The 24285-nt window shown below is 40.2% G+C and overlaps 1 protein-coding gene and 1 pseudogene across 1 annotated transcript in view; one reads left to right on the top strand and one right to left on the bottom strand.

The window, feature by feature from the left end:
• The window catches only part of Syt16 (synaptotagmin 16), a 264425-nt gene that overhangs the window by 29032 nt on the left and 211108 nt on the right, over positions 1-24285 (top strand). The window lies entirely within an intron of this gene.
• Positions 18256-24285, bottom strand: part of LOC115067237 — a 69054-nt pseudogene continuing 63024 nt past the window's right edge.

Genomic DNA, 24285 nt, shown 5'->3' with positions numbered 1-24285 from the left:
GGCCGGGGACGAGAGAGCGCCACTTCCTTCTGTAGGAACCTCCATGTCACTGCTGGTTGTCTTGTGTCTGTTGTACGTGCACTCCACACTTCCCCAAAGTTTACAAAAACTGTCGCTTATTCTTGCTTTCTCACCTGCAATACAGAACATGCATAGAAAGCATCTCTCCCCCGCCAACCTCCTTGTATGTGGAGAAGGATGGAGGAATTCGCCTTTTGTTTGTCTCAGTTTTGACAATCTTGGCTTGTAAGGATTTTTCCTCTCATTGTTGGATATTCCTCTCATTGCACTTGGTTTTATAGGAAATTGGGGAGAATGTTGTACAAACACATTATCTGTAAGGACCCAGAGAGACATTTATTGATTGTTAGCTGAGTGTCCAGAGAGCTTTTCTCTTTTTGTATATCATCAGCTACAAGTAAAACCAGAGTCCTTCAAATTAAGGGTGACACAGGCAGAGGGCACACTCCACTCCCAGATTCCATCCAATGCCAGGTAATTTCCTGGGGGGTTAAAGGAACATGCTCATCTCAGGCCTATTGAGGATATGAGGATATACAGACTGCCACTCCAAACTCTTCCCTTTGAGAGTGGGGAGCTGGAGCTCATAGATGTGGTCTCAACCTTTGAGGTTTGCTTTGGGAATGTTAAGTCTCCAGAGTCTGGGCTTTGAAGCTTCTTGTGGGAAACAGCCTGAAGGCAGAATGGTGAGCAAGGTAGGGTGGGAAGTTGCAAGGAAAGCCGTTTCTACTTAGTATTTGAAGAAGGGGTTTGTGTGTGTGTAGATGCGAGGTCTTGCTGTGTAGCCCAGGCTGATCTTGAACTTGTGATCCTTCTGCCTCAGCTTACTGGGTGCTGAGATTACAGGTGTATACCACCACCATAGTTAGTTCAGTCCCTTTGCAGTAAACCTGAGAGGTCTGAATCAGTCTAAAGTAGGCACAGTTTAAATAAAGGCAACTAACGTTTTTATTTATTTACTGACAGGGTCTCCCTAGTCCCAGCCCACCTGGACTGGGCTGGCCTCCATCTCATGCTTGCCTCTGCCTCCCGAGGGCAGGGATTAAAGGCATGCACCACCATGCCCCGCAACAACTAATTTTTCTTTTTTCTTTTTGGTCTTTTTGAGACAGGGTCTCCCTGTAGCCACAGCTGGCCTGGAACTCCCTATGTAGACCAGGCTAGCCTTGAACTCACAGAGCTCTGCCTGCCTCTGCCTCCTGAGTGCTGGGATTAAAAGTGTGAGCCACCATGCCTGGCTAACAACTAATATTTCTAATAACACAGTGATTATTATATCTTCTGCTCTGTTCTTATTCCTAAAGTGCCTGAAGGATCACAAAGAGGAGAGTCAGGAGCATGTCTGGAAGGACAGAAGTGCAAGGAGGCCAGAGGTGTCTCACAGGGGGTGAAGAGATGAGGAAAGCCATGTGGGAGGCCCCCCCCCACCCCCAGCAAGCAGGGAAGGGCTTGAGATTTTATTTCAAGCAAGGTTTAAAGCTAGGAAGGATTTTGGTCATAGAAATAATGTGAGGGTTGGGGGAGGGCATGGAGGTTAAGAGTTTAGCTTCGAGACCATCAGGTCTGAGATGTGTATTAGCCATCCCAGTTGGAATATTGAATAAGCATGTGGGTACTATTCAGGCAAAGATCTGGCCTTGAGATGGAAATATGGGAACCATCAGCATTTAGGTGGTACTTAAAGCGGTGATCCATGCTGATGTCATCAAAGGAGTAACCATAGTGTGAAAGCAATCCAGAGGTTAGGAAGGGGGTACCAGCAGAGGTAGAAGGAGCCATCAGTAGGGCAGGAGGGAAACTAGAGAGGTTAATAGTCTAGAAGCCAAGATGCTATTTCATGGAGAGAATGCTCAGCTGTGTCCAATGTATTTGATAGTTAGGTAAGGGCTTCCTTTGGTTCCTGTAAGGGCAGAGTGCCTGCACCTGTAGTCTTAGGTGCAGGTCTTTGCTTGGCAGGTAATTCCAGCATAGGTTTGAGAGGGCAGGGTTGTCAGTAGAGGCTGCATTATTAAGATGGCTGCTCTATTTTGTGGTGCTCATTTCCCTGAAGTGTCTGAGAATACAGAATGCCACTCCAGACTCTTCCCTCTGACAGTGGGGAGCTGGAGATCACACCTGGACTCAGTGGTTGAGGTTTGCTTTGGGAGCTTGAGCCTGGGCCTTGAAGGCTCCTGTTGAAAACAACCTGGAGACAGAATGCTGAGCAAGGTAGGGTGGATGTTTGTAAGGAAAGCTATTAGTGAGCTGGCGTGGGGCGCTGTCCACTCACCTGTGATGAGAGGTGGGGCCAGGGAATGTGACAGTGGACTGTTGCTAGTGTCTGCTTCAAATGCTGACATGGACTGTTAGGTTTTACAAAGTGGTTGTCATTGGTGACTTTGAGAAAGAAATTTCCAGGAGTAGTGGGGCAAGCCGTGTTTGAGCTGGTAAAGAAAAAGGAGTGGGGGAGATTATGCCTAAGGCAGAAGTCCTTCCTTCCTTCCTTCCTTCCTTCCTTCCTTCCTTCCTTCCTTCCTTCCTTCCTTCCCTCCCTAGTTTTTTCCATGTTCCTCCCTCCCCCCTTCCTCCCCCCTTCCTCCCTCCCTTCCCTGCCTCTTTCTTTCCATAGGAGAACTAGCAGCATGTGTACTGAACCAATTGGCAGGGAAAACATCTTGGCGGCAGGAGAGAAGGAAGACTTGATGGAATAACATCCCCGAGTAAGATACAAGGTGGACTCTATACATACATGAATTGTGGCCTTAGATGGGCACATGGGCTATTCATCAGCAAGGAGAAAGGAAGGGTATATGCACAGTTGGTCCCTTCTGCTTGTCTTTCATTCCTTTTTGATAAAAGCGAAGCAAGGTGCAAGGTGATCAGCAGAGAGTTATGGGAGGAGCTGCTGGCAGTTTGGGGAGAGAGGAGAGGCATGGAAGAGTCACTCAGGACAATTTGTGAGTCCTTGGTTACTGACCTGATGGGAGATGAGAACAGCATATGCACAAGTAAACACATGGAAACTTGTACAACCTGTGACACTGTTGTAACACGGGCCTATGATAGACTGGAAAAAAAAAAGTCTGGTCTTTCACCATTTTAGGAGGCACAGGCCTTGGGAAGAGCATACTGGGGAAATGTGGATAGATTGCTGTCTGGCACTCAAGATCCACCTGAAGCTTGTGGCATGGATTTCACGTGGAGCCACTTGCTTCAGAAGGAGTCACTTGCTTCAGACTGTTTTCCTCAGCCTATTCAACTGTGTTGATACAGGAAATCCTTATACTAAGACCCTGTTGCTGAAGATGTCACATATTTTGGTCAATTTTAAACTGACCAGGAATTCTCTTCCATGCTGTCTAGCTTTCACAGTGCCAGCAGGTGTTTTATAGACTACTAACAGAGAAAAGACACCAATGGTCTTACTAAGTGCTGGACCCTTTGTGCTGCAAAGCTGACTTGCCAGTGCCCACTGACACAGGACTGTTATGAGGGAACTAGTCACTTTCTGACTGAATTTGAAGTCTGCTCTGTAAGAAGGAATGTCATTTCTGATACTTTAAGTCAGATAAAAAAACTGAGGCTGGGGAGATTGTAGATCCTAGGGAAGAAGCTGTTATTATTATTTTGCTAAATTTTGCTAAATGACCATGTTGTCAAATTGCCTTGTAAATATTTATATCAGCAGATCTGATCTGCTCTCCTCAACCTTGGCCAGAGAGGTCATCCTCCCCGTCGCCCCCTCCTCCTTCTCCTCCTCCTCTTCCTCTTCCTCCTCCTTTTCCTCCTCCTCTTCCTCTTCCTCCTCCACCCCCCCACCTCCTCCTCCTCTTCCTTCTCTTGCAGTATAGTTGGTTTTCAGATCAAATTCAGGTCTCATGAATGCTCTACCCATGAAGGACGGTTACATTCCTTGAATGAAAGTTTAATTCCATTTTTTTTTTTTTTTGTTTTGAGACAAGGTCCCACTATGTAACCCTGACTGGAACTCACTATGTAACCAAGCTGACCTCAAACTCACAGGTCTGCTTGTCTCTGCCTCCTGAGTGCTAGGATTAATGGCCTGTGCCACCACATCCACTGAATGCAATTCTTGGTAATGAAATTCATCACACTACTCACAGTAGCAACAACTGGGAAGGAACCTGAATAAATTATCTAACGTGTAAAGTGGTAGACTATTTTGAAGCCTTTAAAAGTCATGTTCCATTTTTCTTTCTTTTTTTTTTTTTTTGTGTGTGTGTGTGTGTACACAAATTTTCAGGACATGTGAAGTAAAAAAAAAATGTAGGTTACATAAAAGTTTGAAAAATTAAAGTGCAAAATTTGTAGATTTTTTTGTAACAATACAAATGTTTTCGTGGAACGATATCACACAGTGTTCCCTGTGCCTTTTTCCCCTTCAAATGTTGTAGCGTTCCATCATTGATCTTATGGGTATCAGTGCTTTATTCCTTTATAAAATGGACTGTGTTTGGAAGCAGTTTAAGGTGCTCAGCCAAACTGAGTGAAAGATACACAGGTTGCCAATATAACTGTGTCTGTCCATGCAATAACCTCCACCACTATCAATATCCAACAGAGTGATATAGTTTGTTATAACTGATGAACCCTTACTGGCTCCTCATTACCCAGAGTCCTCATTTTACGTTAGGGTTCACTCTAGGTGGTGCACATTTTATGGCCTGGGCAAATGCATAAAAGCACGTGTCTTTCCTTGTAGTGTATAGACCAGTTTAGTTGTCCCTAAACCCTCCATTCTACCACCCCTCTCTCTTCCTTAACCCCAGGTGAACACTAATCATCTTATTGTCTCCCTACTTCTTGCCTTTTCCGGAATATCAGGTAGCTAGGGTCATAGCCTTTGCAGCCCTTTCTGTTGCCTTCTTTCACCTGGTAGTATCCATTGCTGTTGTCTCTATATATTTTAATGGCTTAGTAGCTCATTTCTTTTCTATCACTGAATGATAATGAATTAATCCATTGTATCATAGTTTATTAACCAATTAAATTTATATTAGTTGTGTCCACTTTTTGGCAATGATGAATGAAGCTGCTCTAAGCATCCACGTACATGTTTTTGTGGACATAAATTTTGATTTCTCTAAAAGAAAAAAAATTTTGATTCCTCTGTAGAAATACCAAGGACCATGGTTGCTTCATCCTATGGTTAAATATATACTTAGCCTTACAAGACAGTGCCAAACTGTTTTCCAGTGTGGTGTGACCGTTTGTATTTTTAAGTATTTAATTATTCTATTTTATATGTATGAGTCTTTGCTTGCATGTATGTGTATATACCATGTGCATGCCTGGTGGCTGTGGAGGCCAGAAGAGGGCATCAGATTCCCTGAAACTGGAGTTACTGGTGGTTGTGAGCTGCCATGTGGGTGCTGGGAACCAAACCAAGGTCATCTACAAGAGCAGCCAGTGCTCTTACCCACTGAGCCATCTCCAGCTCCCATTTTGCACCGTTACCAGCAGTGAATGAGAGTGCTTGTTGCCCTACGTCCTTGCCAGTGTTGGGTGTTGCTGGTATTCTGGATTTTGACCTTTATAGTATGTATATAATGGTATTTAATTTTTGAATTAAATTAATTTCCTTGATAACATATGATATGGGCATCTCTTCATATTTTCATTTCTTTGGCCCATTTTGCAAGTATAGTGTTGGTGGTACTCTTTTATGTCTTAAACAGTGTCTCACTACATAGCCCAGGCTGGTCTTGAACTCATGATCTACCTGACCCTTTCTCTCATGTGCTGGGATTCCAGTTGTGTAGCACCAGGCCTGGCTTAGATTGTTGGTGTTCTACCTCTGTCAAGTGTTCTACTCTGTCAGATTTGTGATTTGTATGTGTTTCTCCCCAGTCTGAGATTTGTCTTCTGATTCTCTTGACAGTGCCATTCACTAAGCAGCGTTACTAATTTCCATGAAGTCCAGGCCATTAATTCTTTCTTTCATGGATTGTGCCTTTAGGGTTAGATCTACGGAGTCATTGCCACAGTCAAATCTCCTAGATTGTCTTCTGTGTTCTGGAAGTTTTCTAGGTTTGTGTTTGACTTTGAAGTCTATTGATTCAAGTTAAATATTGTGAATGATGTGAGGTCTGAACTGTAGGCATCCTTTACCAAAGGCCAAACTACTGGGACCACTTGATTTTGGACATTTAGCTTCCTAAACTGTGATCCATTCAGATAAACATCTTTCTTTCTTTTTTTTATTTAAAAAAATGTTTTTAAAATTTTATGTGTATGAGTTGCTTGGATGTAGGTAGGTGCACCCATGTTGTGCAATGCCTGTGGAGGCCAGAAAAGGGTGTCAGACCCCCTGGAACTGGAGTTATGGACAGCTGTTAGCTGCCATGTGGGTGCTAGGACTCAAACCCAGGTCCTCTGCAAGAGCAGTGAGTGCTTTCAACCGCTGAGCCTTCTCTCCAGTCCTGAGTCAGGTTTCTTTTATCTTTTCTCTTCCTTCCCTTTCTTTGTCAACATTTATTTTACATTTTCTAGAAGCTATAAGGAGATACTTCAAGCTGAGAGTGGTGGTACATGCCCGTAATCTAAGCACTCAGAAGTTCAAGGCCAACTTGGGATACATAGTTTCCTGAGCTTCTCAAAAAAGGTTTTATTTCAGGGAGACCCTGTCTCAAAAAGACCAAAAATAAATAAATAAATAAACAAATGAATAAATAAATAAATAAATAAATAAATAAAAGATGAAATAAAAGGTTTCATTTCATTTTGTTTCTTCTGAATGAAAATGAACTTGGCCGCCTTCTGGGCTTATTTACTGTCCACAGATCATCTGTGGTAGAGTGCATTCTTCAACCCCTGTGCTTGTCCTCTTGCTATTGTATCACGAGGGTTCTTACTGCATATGCAAGTTCTTTGTCGGTTACACGATTTGCAAGTATTTTCTTACGGTCTGGAACTTCACTTTTCATTTTCCTAGCAGTGTATTTGGGAGAGCCAATGCTTTACTTTTAGTGACTCTAGCTTGGTTTCTGACACAGGGTCTTTGGGAGAGCCCATGCTTTACTTTTAGTGACTCTAGCTTGGTTTCTGACACAGGGTCTTTGGGAGAGCCCATGCTTTACTTTTAGTGACTCTAGCTTGGTTTCTGACACAGGGTCTTTGGGAGAGCCCATGCTTTACTTTTAGTGACTCTAGCTTGGTTTCTGACACAGGGTCTTGCTGTGTGTTCCATGCTGCTCTTCACCTTGCCGCCCTCCAGCGTCGGCCGTAGTACTGTTGAGATTAAGCACGGCAAGTTTTAAGCTTGGTAAAATATCCATTTTATCACTTCCTAAAATACTTTGTGCTTACTGTACTGGACTTAAGAAACCTTTTTTTTAACCCAAAATAACAAAGATTTTCTTCAATTTTTGTTTTTTATTAGCATATATTAATTATACATAATGGGTTTCAGTATATTTTCATTCATATGCAGAATCGCTTGGATCGTATCCACCTCCATTACCTCCTGACCCTTTCCCACCGATCTCCTCCCTTTTCTCTAATTTTTTAAAAAAAGTTTTATGGCATTAGATATACATTCAAGTCTGTGATGCATTTTTATTTTTGTTTAAGCATATTTTCTTTGACATATGAATATGCAATTGCTTTATCAGTACTGACTGGAAAGGAATATCCTTCCCTCATTGAGAGCTTTACTGCTTTGATTAGCCATAGATGTGTGGGATGAGTTCCAGATACTGTCTTGCAATCCGTGAGTCTGTCTGTCTGTCTGTCAATACCATACTGTCTTGATAACTGCAGCTTTAGAAGCATGAGTGTTGGCATTAGAGAGTCTAAAGTCCTACTTTTTTTCTTTTTAACACTGTTTTGAGTAATTAGAACATCTGTATTTCCATGTATTGTAGAATAAGCTTGTCAATTTCTATGAATAAAATTTCCTACTATACTATATAATGCAGTGTGGTGAGAAATAAAAGGAAGCAGTAAAAATCCTTTATCTAGATTTATCCTCGGGGTGATTCATTTACTCATGAAGTTTGTGTGAAATTTGATATTCATCTTCAATGAGTTTCCCTTACATCTGACCCTAGAAGACTCACATGCTTTGAAGTGTGAATTGGAAGTTGCATAAAAGGCACCAGACCTAAAATGAACAATTCCACAAGATGCAAAATCAAATTACCCAAAACTTGTTTTTCTTATATTAACAATTAACCCAAGACACAATACTATTTACAATTAAAACACAGGATTATTTAGAATGAACATATTATTTACACTAGTATAAAGTGACAAGTATTCAGAGAATGACAGCAGAGGTTGTGTTGTGCATAAAATGGCTATGTTGTAGGGGAAAGAGTTTAGTCTTCACCATTAAGTCTGATATTTCATTGAAGTTTACCAGGATGAAGGAATGCCCTTCTATGCTAGTTTTCTGAAAGTTTCGAACAAAATGGAGGGGCTGGAGACAGCCAGTAAAGTGCCTGTTCTGCAAGCCTGTGGACCTGAGTTTCATTCTGCAGAATGCAGGTAAAAAGCTGAACATGGTGGCATGTGCTTATAATCCTAGCCCTGGGAAGGTGGAGACAGGAGGGTACCATAGGAGGACATCTGGGATTCATTGGTCAGAGCCCCCAAACAAACAAACAAGCAAAAAAGAAGGTGGGCAACAGTTGAGGAATGACACTCAGGGTTGAACTCTGGCCTCTCTATATATGCGTACGCACACACACACACACACAATTGAGGTTAAAGTTTATCAATCACATTTTCTATGTCTATTGAGACAATCATATGCTTTTTCTTATTTAATCTGCTACTACGTTGAGTTACATGGTTTATTTCAAATGTGTTATCAGTCTTTCATTTTGAGGGTAAATTGTACTTAGTCATATGTTTTATTTTTCAAATATGTTTCTGGACTTCTTTGATACAAAATTTAAGAATTTTTGTGTATAAAAATATTAGCCTAAGTTTTCCTTAGTATTTTTTGCTTAGTTTTGATATTAAGCTAATTCTGGATTTAGAATGAGTTAGGAAGTATTAGTAGAATATCCTGGGAGGCTATCTGGTCCTAGAGTTTGTTTTTAAGCTACAGATTCAATTTCTTTCTTTTTTTTTTTTTTCCAATTTCTTTGATAGTTGTTTCTTCTTGGGTGGTGTATGGCATACATGTCCTTCAAGAGACTTTGCAGGTTAATTGGTATAATGTTGTTCAAAACATTTCTGTTGTCCTTTTAATGTCTATAGGATGCATAGATTGTCCTGTCACTTATTGATGGGATTGTTCATTTGCATCATCTGTCTTTTCATCTTGATCATTATGGCTAAAGGCTCATTTTATTTGTTCCAAAGATGTAAATTTTTGTTTTGATGATTTTCTCTATTTTCCAGTTTTAAAAATATTTTTTCTGCTTTTCTTTATTTTTTCTTTTATTATAGTTATAGTTTACTTTTATCTTTTCACTAAGATGGAGGCATTGATTTTAGATATTTTCATTCATATTATTTAAGCACAACTACTTTATCTTAATCCCATAAATTCTGATGTATTTTGTATTCATTTTCATTCAATTCAAAATACTTTTAATTTCATTCCTAACTTCTTTCATTTATGGATCACTTAGAAGTATTTCCTTTAGCTTCCAAATACTTTGTTTTCAACAGGGTATTGCTACATAGCCCAGACTGGCCTCAACATTGCAATCTCCTGTTTTATCCTCCCAGGTACTGGGACTGCAAGTGTATGCCACCCTGCTTGGCTGGAAATCTTTTTATTATTGATTTCTTATTCTGTTCTGGGTAGGTGACACACTTTGGAGGAAGTGAATCCTTTTAAATTTATTGACACTTGTTTTATTGCCCAAATTATGTCTTTGGTAAATGTTCCATGATAAAAGTGGGTGTTTGCTTTTGTGGGTGGAGTGTTTCTTTTTAAAGTCTTTTTGAGACAGGGTCTCCCTGTAGCCCCAGCTGGCCTGGAAGCTGGCCTTGAACTCATAAAGATCTGCCTGCCTCTGCCTTCCAAGTGCTGGGACTAAAGGCATGCATCACCACACCTGGCTGTGGGTGGAATGTTTTATGAATCTCAGTTTGATCTATTTCATTGATAGCAATTTTCTAGTTTTTTTTTTTTTTTGACTGAGTGTTTACCTTTTCTGTCAGTTACTGATTTTAGAGTAGTGGCACATCCAACAACAATTACGAATTGCACATTTTACTCAATGCATTTTGAATCTTTTAAATTATCTGACTAAATATTCTGTATTGCTCTATGGACAAATTGATTGCTTGACTATTGAAAATGCTTGTCTCCTAGAAATATTTCATGTTCTGAAATTCATTTTGATCTTAGCATAGCTGCCAAATTTCCTTGTTTTTATTTTTATTTTATTAGTATGAGTGTATTGCCTGCATGCATGTAAGTGTACTTGTGTTGTGCAATGCCCTCAGAGGTCAGAAGAGGGCATTGGATCCCCTGGACCTGGAGTTATAAACAGTTGTTAGCTGCCATGTGGGTACTGGGAATCGAACCCGGTCTTCTACAAGAGCAGTGAGTGCTCTTAACCATTGAGCCATCTCTCCAGCCCCCAAACTTCCTTTTTTTTTTTTTAAAAAAAATTTATTTTTATTTTATGTGTCTGAGTATATTGCCTGCATATATATAAGTACACCCATATCATGCAATGATACCACCATAGAGGTCAGGTTGTCAGATCCCCTGAAACTGGAGTTATGGATAGGTTTTAGCAACCTTCAGGGTGCTGGAGATTGAACCCAGTCCTCTGCAAAAACAGCCAATGCTCTTAACTGCTGAGCCATCTCTCCAGCCCCTAAATGTCCTTTTGACTAATGTGATTTATCTGTTTTCTCTCTCTTTTGTTCTTATAACCATCATTCCCCTGCTCTTTCCCTCTCCCTCCTTTTCTCTTTTTAAAAAAATTTTTATTATTTTTGTGTGTATGCGTGTATTGCCTGCGTGTAGGTAAGTGCACCCATGTAGTGCGATGCCCGTGGAGGACAGAAGAGGCTGTTGGATTCTCTGGGACTGGAGTTATGGACAGTTGTTAGCTGCCATGTGGGTGCTGGGATTCAAACCCGGGTCTTCTGCAAGAACAGTATTCTTAACCACTGAGCCATCTCTCCAGCCCCTTTTCTTTTTTGTGTGTGAAAAGGTCTCACTATGTAACATAGATTGCCTTTGAACTTGCAATCTTCCTCCTTCTGCCTCTTGAGCGGTGGGATTACAGGCTTGAACTACCATACCTGGCCTATCTTTTTTATTATTATTACATTTCTTATATAGATAAATTATATAACTTACACTTTTTTTTTAGGTCTTTTTGAGGCAGCATTTCCCTGTAGCCCAAGCTGTCCTGGAACTCACTATGTAGACCAGGCTGGCCTTGAACTCACAGAGATCTGCCTGCCTTTGCCTCCCAAGTGCTGGGACTACAGGCATGCGCCACCACGCCTGGCAACTTACACTCTTAAATTGTAAGATATTCAATCTTATGATCTGTTTGTTGATGAGTTTGGATTATTTTCATTTGTTGCTATAGTAGAAATTAAGCCTACTGTTTATCTTCTTTTCCCCAATTGTCTTACCTATCTTTTTGCCTTATTTCTTGCTTCCTTTTAGATTAAATCAGTATTTACTATGATTCTGTTTTAGGTTTGTTCATTTTGGCTTTGGCTGCACTTTTTGACTGACATAGTAGTCAATCTAGAGCTTCTAATACAACAGTCCATCTGCAAACAACATTATGTGATGTTTCCCATACACGGCTAGAACTTTGCCACTGTATATTCCTAGTCCTTATTTTTGGCCTTTGTGCTCTGGTGGTTGTACATTTTACTACTACATATATTATAAACTCACCTGCTAATGGCTGAATGCTTGTGTCCTTCAAATTTTATATGTTGAAACCTAATCCCCATTATGAAGGTATTTGGGGTGATAATCAGATTTTGAGGGAGGAGCCCTCATGAATATGGTTAGTGCCCGTATAAGAAGAGACACAAGGGAGTTTGCCTCTTCTGTCTTTCCTCTCTGCCATTTGAGAATACAAGGAGAAGATAGCCATCTGCAAACCTGGAAGCAAGCCCAAATCAACATTGACTGTGTCAGTACCCTTAGGATGGACTTCTCTGCCTCCAGATCTTCAAGAAGTCTGTCAGTGGCAACTGGTTATAGAAGTTAAAATTGACTAGGATGCCTTGAAGTCATTATGATCTCCTCTATAAAATAAGTATTTTTTTTTTTTTACTTTTTAAAAGATTTATTTTATTTGTGTGGTGCGTGCATGTGTGTGTGTGTGTGTGTGTGTGTGTGTGTGTGTGTGTGTGTGTGAGTATACACGACATGTGTGCAGATACCTGAAGAGGGTATTAGGTCCCTTGGAAATGGAGTTACAGGCAGTTGTGAGCTGTCTGACGTAGGTATTGGGAACTGAACTCTGGTCCTCTGGAAGAGTAATACATCCTCTTAACTGCTGAGCTATCTCTCCAGTCCCTAAAATTTATATTTTAAATATATTAAAAATAAGAAAACAATTATATATGCTTTTCCCCATATCAGTTGCACTTTACTCCTTTGTGTAGATGTGAATTTTCACATGCTGTTACTTGCCTTTTACTGAGGCCTTTTTAAAAAGCTCTTTTATGTTTGAAATAAGTTTCATTTAATCTTCACTTTGAAGGAATAGAGTTCTAGTTTGCCATTTTTGTTCTTGGTTTTAGAGGCTGTCCCGCTGTCTCTGGCTCACTCCGACTGAGAACTTCCTTATTATTCTTATCTTTGCTTCTTTCTTTGAAATGTCTTTTCTACCTCTTCACAGGTTTTTAGCTTTTCTCTTCTATACTTCATTGCTTTTAAAGTAACTTGCCAGTGATGTATCTTAGTTTGTTATTTTTTTCTTTTTGTTTGGGTTTTTTGAGTTTCTTAGAATTGTGGCTTTATAGTATTTGGGAAAACCTTGACCTTTGTTTCTTCAAATATTCTTTCACACTCCAATTCTCAGGGACTCTGATGACGCATATACCAGCTGCATGGTGTTATCCATGAACACTACATCTCTTTTAAAAATATTTTATTATTTGATTTTATGTGTTTCAGTATATTGCCTGCATATATGAAAGTGCACTTGTGTCATGCAATCCCCGTGGAAGTCAGAAGAGGGCATCAGATTCCCTTGGAACTGGAGTTATGGACAGTTGTTAGTTGCCATGTGGGTGCTGGGAATTGAACTCGGGTCCTCTGCAAGAGCAATTGGTGCTCTTAACCACTGGGCCAACTCTCTAGTCCAACCACTACATCTTTTAAACCTCCAATTCTCTGTGTGGTAAAATATGTCTTCATGTCATTAATGCTTTCTTCCTCAATGCCTAGTCTTTGGTTCATCTTTGCAGGGTATTTAAAATTTATTTATTATTTTTATGTGTATGTGTGTATTGCCTGCATGTAGGTAAGTGCACCTGTGTCATGCAATGCCCACAGAGGACAGAAGAGGCTGTCAGATCCCCTGGAACTGGAGTTACGGGCAGTTGTTAAGCTGCCATGTGGGTGCTGGGATTTGAAACTGGGTCTTCTGCAAGAACATTCAGTGTTAACCTCTGAGCCATCTCTTCAGCCCCAGCAGGGTATTTTTTAAATCTCAGATATTATATTATTCATTTCTCTGAATGTTTTTTTTGTTTTTTTTTTTTTTTTTTTTTTTTTTTTTTTTTTTTCTGTAGACAGGTCTCACTGTAGCCCCAGCTGGCCTGGAACTCACTATGTAGACCAGGCTGGCCTCAAACTCACAGAGATCTGCCTGCCTCTGCCTTCCGAGTGCTGGGATTAAAGGCGTGTGCCACCATGCCCGGTTTATCTTCCATTTCTAACCTCGGAACGTTTATGTAACATTTATAATGGCTCTTTTAAAAATAGAATATTATTTATTATTTGACAGTTTCATACATGTAAACAATTTACCTTGATCCTATCCATCCCCAACTTCTCCCTCTCACCCTTTCTAGGCACTCCCAACACATCCATCACCCTCTTCATCTCCATTTTTTTCTTTGTAACTCACTGAATCCAATTTGCACTGCCCATTGGAGTGTTAACTGATCTCATTGACTTGATCTTATGCAAGTCTTGTGCAGATGACCATAGCTGCAGTGAGTTCATGAGTGTTGTGGCCATGTCATGTGCAGAAGATGGCATTGCACAGCACTCTTCCCTGTCCCCTGGATCTTACATTCTTTCTGCCTCCTCTTCTGCAATATTTCCTTTAGCCATGGAGTGGGAAGTTGATATAGATGTATTTAGTACTGAGCAGTCACTTATTCTTAACACTTTGATCAGTTATGAGTCTCTGTATGTAATAGGTGTTAAACAAAAAATTATTTTTTAATCTGGGGCTGGGGCTGGAGAGATGGCTCAGAGGTTAAGAGCACTGGCTGCTCTTCCAGAGGACCCAGGTTTCATTCCCAGCATCTACTGGTAGCTAACAACCATCTGTAACTCCAGTTCCAGAGAATCTGATGCCCTCTTCTGACCTCTTCAGGCTTTGCACAACATGGATGCACTTACATACAGACAAAGAAACTCATATGCACAAAATAAAAATAAATAAAAATGTGTGGGGTTGGAGAGATGGCTCAGCAATTAAGAGCACTGGCTGCTCTTGGAGAAGACCCATTCAGTTTCAGCACTCACATGGTGGCCTACAATCATCCGTAACTCTAGTTATATGACCTGGCTTCACTTCTGAGGCAGTCTACCTCTGAGAAGTCTATATTTACTCTGTATATTAGCACTTTTTACACAAGGGCTACTATAAAGCCATATTATTCCCAGCCCTCTTTGACCTCTTGGGATGTTCAGATTGTACTTTTCTGGAGATTCTTTCCTGGTTTTGTTAGTTTCTTTGTACACATATGCTGATTGGAACAAGGATAAAGACTAAAATCCTCTGAATCCTCCAGTATTTACCCCTCATATTCTAGTTGCTCTGGCTTCCGCAGACTCCCTGTTCTTTGTGTTCAGTGTGGCAGACGTGTTCTGACTTTGTTTGGCCTTCTCTGCCCTGTGCTGTGACATGCTCTGCAGTCACTGAGCTGGTGTACTCACACGGATCATCTCATTTTCCCTTCCTTTCAGGGACTGTCACTTTGTGATGCCCACTTTCCTTGTCTCCAAACTTATTATTTTATATATTTGGCCTAATAGTTTAGTGGTTTGAGGCATAAAAATGAAATTTGATCCCCATTCCTACATTATCCACAGAACAGGATTTACTTTTTTCCACATAAAATTAAAATAATTATAAAATAAAAATAACACCATGTTATATTAATAGAAAATTATAAATAAGTGATGGCTGAGCAGTTAAGAACACTGACTGCTTTTGCAGGGGACCTGGGTTCGATTCCTAGCACTCACATGGCAGGTAACAACTGTCTGTAACTCCAGTTCCAGGGGACCTGATGCCTTCTTCTGACCTCTGCCGGCATTGCATGACATAGGTGCACTTACATAATGCAGGCAATGCACTCACACCCATAAAATAAAAATAATAAATAAGGGCTGGAGAGATGGCTCAGTGGTTAAGAGCACTGACTACTCTTGCAGAGGACCTGGGTTCGATTCCCAGCACCTAGACGCCTATGAACCATCCTTAACTCCGGTTCCGGGAGAATCTGAAGCCCTCTTCTGACCTCCATGGCATTGCATGGCACAGGTGCGCTCACATACATGCAGGCAATACACTCATATACATAAAATAAAAATAATAAGTAAAATATTATTAAAAGAAAATTATAAGGAAAAATAAAATACAGTATCATTCACTTTGGTTTTCAACTTGACACACCTGGGAAGAGGGAACCTCAATTGTGGAATTTCCTCTATTGATTGGACTGTGAGCATGTCTGTGAGGCATTTTCTTGATTGTTGGGTGATGTGGGCCCACTGTGGGTGGTGCCACCCCTGGAGAGGTGGTCCTGGGTTGTATAAGAAAGCAAGCTGAGCACAGGTCAGAGGAGCAAGCCAGTAAGCAGTGTTCTTCCACCTTCTCTGCAGGATCCTGCCCTGAGTTCTTGCCCTGACTTGTCTCAAAGATGGACTGTTACTTGGAAGTGTAAAATGCAATAAACCCTTTCCTCCCCAGGTTATTTTTGGTTAGAGTGTTTTATCATAACAACAGAAACTAGACTAGGACATACTGCCACTATCTAAGCAGTGTTAGCTCGGTATATGTTTTTCTAGACTTTTTTCTTTATGAGTTTTTCTTTAGTTTTTTTCATTTCTAATCTCTTTTGCTTTGTTTTCTTTAAGTTCTTTATTTATAGGTAAACTAAATGCTTTTCCAGGATAATCAATATCATTTTACTGGGATAGGTGTTTAACCTCATGTTATCTTACTGAAGTCAGCTTTTGAAAAGGTTGTAGAAAAGTTTACAGCACCCACTTATTTTGATTATTCTTTGACTCAGCTTTAAAATGCTGTGTTCTTATCACTGCATACTCTCCATTAACCTTTCTTCCTCCTTTTCTTTATACCTCTTTTATCCCCTATGTAGTCACCCTTTTACTTTGATGTCTGTCTGTCTATCTCTTATACACATTCGTATATATATTCTGTATATAAAAGAAGGCATGTAATATTTATCTTTCTGAGTTTGACTTATTTCATTTAACATGATCTCCAGTTCCATCCATTTTACACAATGACATAATTTTATTAAAAATATTTTATTTTATGTGTACGAGTGCATTGCCTGCATATACATAAGTGCACCCATGTTGTGTAATGCCTGTAGAGATCAGAAGGTGTCAGATCTCCTGGAACTGGAGTTATTAATGATTGTTAGCTGCTATGTGGGTACTAGGAATGGAACTCGGGTCCTCTGCAAGAATACCCAGTGCTCTTAACTGCTGAACCATATCTCCAGCCCCATGATTACATTTTTTAAATGACTGAATAAAACCTGTGTGTATACTAATTTTATTTATCTATTAATCTACTAATTGGCATATAGACTTGGTTCCATATCTGGTGACTAGTGTGCAATTCTGTTGCATGATGATCTAGATGGACATTCAGGAGTGGTATAGTTGGAACTTGTGGTAATTGTATTTTTAGTTTTCTGAGGCAATTCATAGTTTCTATGACTGTTTAAGTCAATACTGTTAGTAGAATTAGACCTTGGTGCTGTTTGGGGCTATAATCTATTATCAGTGCTCTATTTTCAAACTTTTGGTAATATTTGCTTTTTAAAAGGTTTTTTAACCTGAGGTTTTTAAGTTTTTTTTTTTTTAAAACCTAAAATATATGAATGGTGGTTGTACCCCCTAGTAATATTGTGGCAGGGATTGTAAACAAAATATTAAAAAATGTTAGTAAATAATAGTGTTTATTAACAGTTGTATTCATGCTATATATGCAGTTTCATGCGCTGATTTAATTAACTAATTGATTGGTTGGTTTTGTTGTTTTCAGACAGGGTCTCCCTGTAGCTCCACTAGCCTAGAACTCACTGTGTGACCATGGCTAGCCTGGATATCTATATAAACCATGCTGGCCTCAATCTCATAGAGATCCACCTGCCTCTGCCTCCCAAGTGCTGAGATTGCCCTGCTCATATGCTGACTTAAAATCCAAGGGTAGACATTCAATGCCATGTTTTGTAGCATTTATTAGTGCATGATAAATAACTAAATGCATGCTCATAAATTCTCTTATTTTTGAATTGTTGGATTATTTTCCCTTTTAACAGAATGTGTCTTTTTGGTTCAATCACTCTTTTATTGTAGTAAAATGTACATAACATAAAGTTTACATTTTAACCATTGTATAGGTGCAATTCAGTGTATGTTCACATTGTTGCATACTGTGCACTGTCCATATCCAAAGGTCTTTAACTATCTATGTGGGAAGATATCTGTCCCAGAACTGGCTTGGCACTGAAAACCCAAAGAGCAGCACATAGAAACCCATGTTGTTATTAAGTAACTGAGCTTACTGGGGGGCAATGTGCAGGGCAGTGGAGGACTGTAGATGGTGGTGTTTCCCCAAAGCTGCCAACCCCCTGCCTGCTAGGCACCTATTTAACTCAAAATTTTCAATATGCCTTTTTTCTCCATTTGCATCAGCATAATCTTTATTTCAAATAGCATTTTTATTAAATAGAAACGTAAAAATCCAGTAAAACCAGAAATATGGGCATATTTTCCTAGGCTTTCGCATTTGTTGATTTTTATTCACATCTCATTTCCAATACAATTTACAACCTTGTCCCCATTTCCAGTTTGATTATACAAGTGTAAGTGATAAATGACAGAAAGGTCCAGAATAAACACGTCAAATAAGGTGTGTGTGTAGGGGGCAAAGCCGTGAAACTATGTTGCTCGTGGCAGGTTATATGAGGGTGGAAAGTGTCTGAGAAATGAAAGAGTAAGATGATGGAATGGAAAGTGTAGCTAGTTTTTTCAATCATCTTAAGAACGCGTGTGATGCAGTTGAAATTCCCCCTTTTGTCAGTAGGGGCATCTCCGTACATTTCACTTCCTCACCTGTAAACCAATAATCCACGGTTGTCAGCAGCTCTCAGGTAATCTGGATCGTGCCTGTTGCTTCATAGAAGCAAGCAAAAGCATTTCTGGTGGCATCTTCAACTTCTCCCCAAACATGGTGAGGAACTTTGTTAAACTGTTGGGATGCGGGGCCTCCTCCATCATGGCGTGCAGGTTTGCGTCGATGGATTCTCTCTAGAGAACCAAGCGTGTTGTGCAAGTCTTCCTTGGCAAAGAGGTGAAACCGTCACGGTTCCGGTCGTTCATGCAGAAGGCCGCTTTGAACTGGATCTGGGGCAGGTCAAATGTTGCGTGCTGAAAGCGCTTTTTGGTGATCTTGGTCTTTGCGGTTTTGGACATGGTGGCTGTTTAATTCAGATCTGAGGGAGCGCGGCGCTCTGCAACCAGTAATGATGGAGCGCTGGGCTGTGGCCAGACGGCGGCGAGCCTGCATTTTCTGTCTCTCACTATGGCTTTATATCAATACTTATTTTGTAAAATGCATGGAACTGAAGACTGTCATGTAAATGGGATAAGATAGACTCAGAAAGAGAAACTATCACTTTTTTTTTGTGAAATCTAGATAAAATATATGACATGAGGGGGAGGAAAGGCTTTAAAGGAAGGAAGAACAGGGAATAAGAGCAGGTAATGTGGGAGAAAAGTCAAATACTACGTTTTCTCCCATATGTGGACTCTAGTTTTAAATACACATGTATGATGTGAAAGCAGAAAGAGGGACTATTTAGGGGGAGAAGGAGTGAGGAGGGGGTCAGAGAGGATGATGGGAAGAAAATATGACAAAGTGCAATGCTGCTTATGTGTGAAAATGTCATAGTGAAACCCATTATTTTGTAGTCTAAGAATATTTGTTAAAGAAAGATTTAAAGCAGGGTGTGGTGGTGTGGCATTGGGAGGCAGAGGCAGGCCAATCTCTGTGAGATTGGGGCCAGTCTGGGCTCAATAGCCAGTTCCAGGGCAGCTGGGGATATAGGGGAGGCCCTGTCTCCAACCACAGCAAAACAGTATTGAGGACTATCTTTTCAAATCTTAAAAATTATTTTAAACTTTATTGCATAGTGTGCACCACCATGCCTGGTCCATAAATGTTTTTTATTGCATTCATTTATTTTACGTTTGTACCTGGTGATGCGTGTGTGGATATGTGTGGAGATCAGAGGACAATTTTCAGGACTCAGTTCTCTGCTTCTACCTTGTGGGTTCTGGGGATTGAACTCAGGTCATCAGGCTTGGCATCAAGCCTCTTTACCAGCTGAGCCATCTCACTGGCCCATAAAAATTCTTGAGAGACAATTTAAATATTGGTATTGATTTGAAGCCCATGTAAGAGATCTGCCTGCATGAATTGATCCCCAAATTAACTGGCTCTCAGAAGACCCAACTCTTCACTGTGTCTGTTCTGATTCTTCTATTTATTCTAGGGGATGAGGTGGGGTGTGAATCTTGCTCCATAGTTCCATGAAATCTTGAAAGAAGGCTTGAAAGAAGGCTGAATAGCAAGCGGCTGGCTGCTGTGACCAGAGCTGCATCCCATTTGGAACTTTTTAGTTTTTGTTCTGAGCTTCAAAAAACATAGACTTTGGTTTAACAACTACCACAGCTCATGATCTCTTGTTTTCTACTTTTTTCAAGGCTAAGCATTAGCTCTTATTTGTTTGGACATGTAATTCAGTCTGTAAAGATCGAGTTTAGTTCTGTATAAATTGCTTACATTTTAGTAAAAATGCCTTATTAGTCTTTTCTGTAAGCAATGAAGTTTATAGAATCTGTGTTTGGACAGCATATAGAAAAGAATCACAGTAAAAGTAAACATAGATGAACTATGCCTCTTGACAAATTAATTAGCCTCATCTGATTTCCTCATGAAAGGCAATAATTTATTTAGAAGGCTCAATGTTTTTACTGAGAACGTGTAAATGAACTTTGACTGTAGATAGGTCTTTCTTGGGAAAAAGATAATATGTAAGTAAAAGTCAATAAACTTTAGGGTGTGTGATTTCAGAGGGTCCTTGATATTTGCTATTGCACACTTCACACGTCAATAGTTGAAAGGGTGTGACTTTCTGTAAACAAAGGGAGAAGCTCCTAGACCTAGCCCATCATCTGAAGAGGAACCACCTAAGAGATCTCCCTGCACTAGATCATGTGAAAAGAACTAGATCTCAGAACATTCAGCTCCTCGCTGTGCCTATCCTGGTCCTGTTGATTTCCTTGAGAAAAATCTTCAAGCCCGTTGGGAATCAAATGGGCTCGGGAGGATGGGAAGTTGTTTATTCCTGGGCCATTTCCAGCCTCGCTTCCGCCAGTGCTGATCTGCTTCCTCTTAGTAACCTTTCCTCCTCCCTGTCCTAAACTCTTTCTCCTGGGCTCCAGTTACCACTGACTTCCCTTCTTTGTCCTTATGGCTTAGCACTATTTGTCAGAGAGCTTGACAGTTTTTAGAATGCCCATCACAAAGTAAATCTACATTTTATATTTTTTAAAAAAATTCTAAAATTCCTTTTCTCACCTGGGTGAGAAAGAAAGTACCTGGGACGGTTCAAAGAAAGCAAAGTATACCGACAATAACTTCTTAATACCCCAGGAATCCACTTACAGTGCTCCAAGTTTTCAGTCTGCCCTGCCCTTTCTTTGACATTTTGGTTGTGAGCCTTAGCCTTTAACAGCTGAGCTTCTTTTCACCCCTTCCCAACCCTTTTCTAATTCTTCTCAGGAGAAAAGCTTTCTTGCTCAGTATTTTCTAGGATGACTTGAGTAAAATATTCACAGTAGCAATCCTAAAATATCTCTAGCTAATGAGTTATTTGTTATTGTGATCATTAATCCAAATTATCATAATATGAAAAAGACAAGATAGCGGAAAGTGAACGTTTTCTCTAACCTGTAGCCTTCGAAGAAACTAGACTGCTTCCAGTCATTTCTAGAGTGTAGGGAAAAAAGAGGTGAGAGATGGGCCAGTGGTTTTTCTTGATTTTTACATGCATTGTGAAATTTTAGATGAGACTAGTGAGGGATGGTTGCTGTTATAAGTAAAGCAGAATATATAATGCCATCAGGAATGATGCTGGTTAATGTTCAGAAAAATATAATGGTCAATTTTGAGGGGTAAAAGGTGCTTAAGTGGTATGTGAGCTCCACAGAGAATGGTGTGAACTCTAATTCTGCAGCATGTTACAAGACAATTTTATTCATTTTGACAAGAAATAGGCTTTTCTGTCTGAACGACAGTGCTATGGAAAACATTAAATGTATGAGAGGGAAGTGAGGCAAGGGAATACATAGAAAATACATTTTTATATCAGGTGGAAGTAGAGAAGATTATGCCTTTGTGTCTTTTTAACTTTAGGCCTAGGTGTTATTGTGCTTCAAGGTTAAGCCTTTAATACTTTTAATTTACATTTGAAAGTCCACCTAATTAAGAATCTGTGAGCCTAGGAAGTAGCATTAATGGGTATTCTACATTATCCAAATGAAAGTCCAAGTGCCTTTTGTATATATAGACTATATGCAGAATTTAAGTTTCTATACCACTGAGGTAAGATGTAATTATATTTATATATTCTATTATTTTGCACATGGAACATTTCCATTTGGTATCATTTTAAAGTCTAGTTGTTCTAGGAACTGGGGATGTAGCTTAGTTGGTAGAGTACCACATAAACTGGGCATAATCGCACATGTAATTCTAGTACATGGGAGGCAGAAGAAGGAGGACCAGAACTTCAAGATTATCTTCAGCTGCATACTAAATATTCCAGCTTGAGATGCATGAGACTCTTTTTTAAAAAAAAATTAAATCTACTTATTCTTAATATAACTAAAAAACCCCCAGCAAAGTGGACAAACTCCAGAAATAGGGGAACACACTAAGATTTATTTATTTAATTTTTTACATATATTTAAAAATATTTATTTTTATTTTATGTGTATGAGTGTATTGCCTGCGTATATGTAAGTGCACCTGTGTCATGCAATGCCCAAGGACATCAGAAGAGGGCATTGGATCCCCTGGAACTGGAGTTATGGACTGTTGTTAGCCCCCATATGGGTGCTGGAAAGTGAACCTGGGTCCTCTGTAGGAGCAGTCAGTGCTCTTAACTGCTGAGCCATCTCTCCAGCCATTTATTTATTTATTTATTTGTTTGTTTGTTTGTTTATTTTTTGAGACATGGTGAACTATGTAGCCCTAGCTGTCCTGGAACTTGATATGTAGACCCAGTTGACCTTGAGCTCACAGAGATCTTCCTGTCTCTGCTTCCTACATGCTGGGGTTAAAGGCATGCACCACCATGCCTGGCTTATTTATTTTTTTAGTAAGGGAGCAGTTTTACTTTGGGACTCAGGAGCAGCACCTGAATACTGGACAAGTTTGCTATGCAAATGTTGTTGGAGTGGACCAGCATGGGCATCATCTGGGAACAGCTCAGACCTTCTTGGTCTGTGTCTACATTTAACATCAGACCTGGAGATCTCTATAACCAGATGAAAATCTGAGATGTGCTGCCCCTCAGGGTCAGATGAGGAGTGGCTGTGCGGTGGCCAAGGTCAGGTGTGGCTTTAGTGAGTAGACAGACTACTTCCTCGTTTTCTGGGAAGAGCCCCCCAAAAAGTGGTGTGCTAGTCTCTACCTTCTTATGACTTTTTTCTTCTTGCTTTGGTTACATTACTGTTTCAAAGTGAAGAGTGAGGAAATTTTCATGAATTAGAGACATTTCTGTGGATTAGTGATGCATGAAATAATGAAGAGATATTTGAGAGTTAGGAAAATACTGGGAAAATGTGAAAAGTAATGAAACTCCAACATATTATTGATCTTCATGTGTGAAAACATTAAAAACAGAAAAATCTGATGTAGGGTTCTTATTTATAGCAATAAAACCCAGGGTTGGTGGAAGGAAGTCTCAAGTAAGTTATTTAAAAGGATGTTGTCTGCTTGGGAGTCTCTGTGGAGGGTTGTCTCTAGACTGTAGCCATGGAGCCAGGGTCAGGTCCCAAGTTTGCAGCTTGCTCCCTGGCACTGTTGGTGTGAACAGTGCATGCCTGTGCCAGCCCTTGCAGCTATAAAGCAGGTACAGGGCCCAAGGCAGCTTGTAGTGAGAGTCTGGTGGGCACGCCTGTTACTGTGGAACTCTAGAAACTTCTTTCTCTCTTGTGCAGTTGGTATTGAATAGTGCATGTTTACCACAGCCCCCGAAGTATGCTTGCTTCCCAAAAGGAGTTCTAGGTGGGGGTCTGTATTCTTGAGTCAGTCCTTCTGGTTAGTGGTGCCTAGATCTTGGGACTTTGTCTCAGCTCCAGGAAAAGTTAAGAAATAAGTCTGGCATTTTCATGAGCGATAGGTGGGTAAACACTGCTTCTTTATGCTGGGGAATTCCTCAAACTCAGGAAGAGATTTCAAATGTAGGTAGATAAGAATGACAGATATTTGATAGTTGCCTGTGTGCGCGTGTGTGTGTGTGTGTGTGTGTGTGTGTGCCTGTGTTTTTGTACATATACATGTGCGTGAGAATGTGTTTAGTTTACTAGGGACATTTATTTCAATAGGACACCTTTCTAATTCTATGGTGGTTGATAATGGGGAAACAGAATTCATTTTGTAGAATTTTATTTCATTAAAAGTACTAATGGGGGTGTTGGGAATGGTGGCACACGCCTTTAATCCCAGCACTCGGGAGGCAGAGGCAGGTGGATCTCTGTGAGTTCAAGGCCAGCCTGGTCCA

Source organism: Nannospalax galili, unplaced genomic scaffold (genome assembly GCF_000622305.1).
Source record: "Nannospalax galili isolate Female #2095 unplaced genomic scaffold, S.galili_v1.0 scaffold144, whole genome shotgun sequence".
Lineage (NCBI taxonomy): Eukaryota > Metazoa > Chordata > Mammalia > Rodentia > Spalacidae > Nannospalax > Nannospalax galili.
This window is presented reverse-complemented; position numbering and strand designations above follow the sequence as displayed.